A 4,851-nucleotide genomic window follows, 5' to 3' on the forward strand; every position below is an offset into this window, starting at 1 on the left:
AGGCGTCTTCTACAATGGTGACAGCATTCATTAGAGTGGTGACACATTATTAGATTACCTATATTATTTAAAGCTGCTTCTATAATTATATTGTTTAAGGAGGTAATATTAGAGTTTATATCATCACTTGGATGAGAATTTTCAATTTTCTTTTTTATGTCATCTTGACAAGACGACCAGTTTGCAGTTTTTTATTTCCAGGATTGATAGATTGGAAAATTAGGAGATTGAATTTGATTTAATGATATGCAGATAGGAAAGTGGTCACTGCCATATAACGATTTTAAAGTATTCCATGTGAGAAACGTTGATAAGGATTGACTACATAATGATAAATCTGTAGCGAAAAAAGAGCCGTTATAAGAGTTAAATCTGGTAGGTTCTCCTGTATTAAGTAATATTAGATCAGAAGAGTCAATGAGATGTTTCATTAGATTACCGTATTTGTCTGGTTTAGAGCTTCCCCATGCAGAATGATGACAATTCGTATCCCCTAAAATGATTTTTGGGTGTGGAATTTGATCAAGAAGGTTATTTAGTACTTGTAGGTCTACCTCGTTAGGATGTGGTAAATAAATGTTGCATATATTAATATGTTTTTGGTATGTTATACTCACTGCCACAGCTTCGAGATTAGTACTTAGTGTAATTGGCTTAGCTTCTAGGTCTGTACTTACGAAGATAGCTACTCCGCCACTGGCCTGTTGTGCTACTCTGTTTTTTGGAAAACATTGATAATTTCGAAGATTTATATTAACTTGTTTAAAATGAGTTTCTTGAAGACATAAGATCTTTGGGCATAATTCATTTAATAAGAGTTTTAACTGTTCCAAAAACTGTTCCTAAAATAAAGGAATTGGATATGTTAAAATTCTGCCTGAGATAATTATTCATCTGTTTCTTCTGTGGAAGAGATATTATTGGGTTTTAGTTTCTTTTTTAATCTAGTTATATTATTTTTTAATTTTGAATTGTGGGTATAAGCGTGAACAAAATTAAGGATCTCAATTAGCTCGGCAGTTTCATTCGAGTAATCTTTTGAAATTATTTCAGGGTGTTTGGCATATATTGTGTTTTCTAGAAAGTCAGATATTTCATTATAGTTTAGGATAAACGGTGGTGATCTGTTTTCTATTTTCTCTTTAATTGACTCTAGTGAAAGTAAAAGTTCTTCGCGGGAATTTCTGGCTGACTTTTTTGACTTTTTTTTTTGGTTTGCTTACTACAGGAGAAGTAAATATTTGTGAATCGGTCTGTGGGGTATTTTTGTTAATGTCTGGAGAAGATGAGATGAACCTTTTTAGTTGATTAGGGACGTTTGTAGTAATTGGGTTTGGTGTTATTTCTACTGGAGTAGGATTTCTGATGTTGTTTGAGGTTGATGATGTTGGAGTTTTTAAGGAAGATGTTTCAATTCTATTACTTACGGATCCTGTCAGGTTATTTATATCAGTTTCCATAATTTGTTTTATTTGGTTATTAGAGGATTTTATTGTAATTAATGTGTTTTGAAAAGTTTATGAGTATACACTTTGGGTATATATGGGTATAATAACAACTTTAAAACCTCAATATTTTGCTTGTGCAGCAAAAAATTTCATAACATCTGAAATATTGGACATTACTGCTCTCGACGCACAATTTCCACTTATTACTCTTATTATTGTCAAGTGCCGGATTGGTTACAAATATTTTTATATAGTTGTTGTTTATTTACCTGATAGGTTAAGTTTGGTAGACTTTGAATATTTTCTCGATTGCTTGGGGCAATTTGATTACTTAAATAATGACTGCATAGTACTAGGCGATTTCAATGTTTCAAAGTTTATAGATAATGATATGTCTGATTTCAAAACTTCTGTAGTTTTAAGTTTTGCGGGCTCTACTGGCCTTAGACAATTTAACAATGTTGTTAATCACTTGGGTAGACTGCTAGATTTGGTCTTATCGCATTTCAGTTGTGAAGTGAAGCATGATGACTCACCTTTGGTCTATGAAGACTCTCATCACCCAGCTCTTCTAATAACATTTACGGATATATTTGTAAAAGAGCCTAAATTTAGGTATGGTTTGGAGCAATTAACTTACAACTTTAAAACAGCAAATTTTCCTGCTTTATATCGAGAACTGTATGAAACGGATTGGAACTCTCTGGATACTTCTAATGACGTTAATGAAACTTTAAATAACTTTTATGATAAGATTTTTTCTGTGTTCAATAAGTATATTCCAGTTTACAAAAACTTTAGCCATAAATACCCACCCTGGTTCGATGCTGATATCATTCACAACATCAAATTAAAAGCAAAGTTTAGAAAAAAGTTTAAACGATTCAAAAATCAGTGTGATTTGCTTGAGTTTCAACGGTTAAAACACCTTGTCAAATCAAAAATCAGTTTGGCCTACAATGTATATGTCGAGAATATCCAAATTGTTTTATCCATCAACCCCAAGAAGTTTTGGTCGTACGTAAATTCAAAAAATAATAGTTCAAGAATTCCTGGTGTGATGAAATATAATGACATTACTACGTCCGACCCACAAAATATTGTGAATATGTTTGCAGAATTTTTCAAGAGTGTTTTTCTGTCATCAGATATTAATTTCAAGGCTAACTCTTCCTCAATTAACGCAGATTACTTAAATTTTTATCCTATTTTAGAGTCTGAGATAATTGTGGCTAGTAAGAAATTGAAAGACAAAATGACATGTGGACCTGATAATATTCCATCCTTTTTGGTTAAGGATTGCATAGGTGCCTTAACTGTGCCACTATTAAAAATTTTTAATTTATGTCTTCTTAACAAGGAATATCTGAGTCTCTGGAAGGAGTCAAAAGTGTGCCCAATATTCAAAACTGGTGAAAAGGGTCAGGTAGAAAACTACAGACCAATTTCCATTATTTGCAATCTATCGAAAGTCTTTGAAACAGTTTTGTATAATCGTATTTACTCACGCACTCGTAATCAGCTGTCTCAATATCAACATGGTTTTGTCTCCAACCGGTCCACTGTGACATACTTATTAATGGTCACACAATATATCTCAGCGGCCCTAGATAATAGAAGTCAAGTTGACGTCATATATACTGACTTTACGAAGGCGTTCGACAGAATTCACCACGGCGTATTACTTTCTAAATTGTGTCTCTTTGGTCTTTCTGAGGATGCCGTGACTTTTATGAGGTCTTACTTGTCAAATAGAACGCAGTTTGTTGCTTATAATGGTTACAAATCGGAAAAGTACCTAGCTTCTTCAGGGGTTCCATAAGGTTCTAATCTAGGTCCATTATTGTTCTTGTTATTTATTAACGATCTGTGTGAATCAATTTCTGCACCATGTTTATGTTATGCCGACGATTTAAAGATTTATTCATTGATAAGTGACCTTAATGATTGTTATTTTTTGCAGAGTGAACTGAATCGTGTACATGAATGGTGTAATGCAAATCATTTGAATCTTAATGCCAATAAGTGCAAAGTAGTTAGTTATTCTAGGAAACAGTCTAATGTATACCATCCTTATATTATCAATGGCAATGAACTTGAACGTTTAAATAAAATTAAAGACCTTGGAGTTACATTTGATTATAAACTCACCTTTGTTGAACATGTAAATCTAAAGGTTAAAAAAGCACTTAAATCTTATAGATTCATAATTAGAAATAGTCGAAATCTTACTAATATTAAGGCAATTAAATTACTTTATTACACTTTTGTACGCTGTAAACTGGAATATGCCTCTGTCATTTGGTCACCTTTTTATGATGTACATATCCAACTTATAGAGCAGGTGCAACGTAAATTTTTAAAATTTTTGTCTTTCAAAATTAACGGCATATATCCCAAGAGGGGCATCAGCAATAGTGAGTTGTGTAGCGGTTTGGACGTAGTATCATTAGAATCTAGACGAATTAATGCCTCCCTAATATTCCTGTACAAGCTACTACATAATCTCATTGACTGCCCTGATATTCTTCGACAAATAAATTTTAACCTTCCATCTTATCCAGTGAGAAATTCGATTACGTTCAGAAATACACAAGCTAGAACTAATCTTATGTTAAATTCTCCTCTATTTCTCATGTGTAACTATTATAATTCCTTAAGTGCTTACTGCGATATATTTCACTGCAGTTAAAGCAGCTTACTAGGATGGCTGAGATCTACCTAGGTGATTGAGTAGTTTCTTTATGTTAAGGTAAAATACTCGAAAAATGTGTTATTTAGTTAGTACTTATGAATTATTAATATATCATTTAACTTTAGTATTGTATTTTGTCCTATAAATGGATTCTGTTGGACAATAAACGCTATTATTACTATCCAGATTTAGCCATACAGCTCACACTCCCTCTAAGGGGAAAATTCACTCATCCCAGATACCTACGGTATCAAAAGGATTGAGCTCTAGTGGGACTCTTTCCATGTTATCGAGTCCTAGGTGACTTGGTATGTCGGTGTATCATCATTATTATCCAGATTTAGCCATACGGCTCACACTCCCTCTAAGGGGAAAATTCACTCATCCCAGATACCTACGGTATCAAAAGGATATATTATTATTATTCCAGATTTAGCCATACGGCTCACACTCCCTCTAAGGGGAAAATTCACTCATCCCAGATACCTACGGTATCAAAAGGATTGAGCTCTGGTGGGACTCTTTCCATCTTATCGAGTCCTAGGTGACTTGGTATGTCGATATATCTCCCAAAAATTTTCGTACGCATCTGGACGTCGAAAGTAACACAGCTTTCTGCATAATCTTATATAGATGTTTATTTAGACCCAGCTTTTTTATGTTTTCTAGGAGGCTTTTCGGGATGACTCCAGTGGTAGAAAGAATAAT

The sequence above is a fragment of the Diabrotica undecimpunctata genome, chromosome 11 (assembly GCF_040954645.1).
Source record: "Diabrotica undecimpunctata isolate CICGRU chromosome 11, icDiaUnde3, whole genome shotgun sequence".
Classification (NCBI taxonomy): Eukaryota; Metazoa; Arthropoda; class Insecta; order Coleoptera; family Chrysomelidae; genus Diabrotica; species Diabrotica undecimpunctata.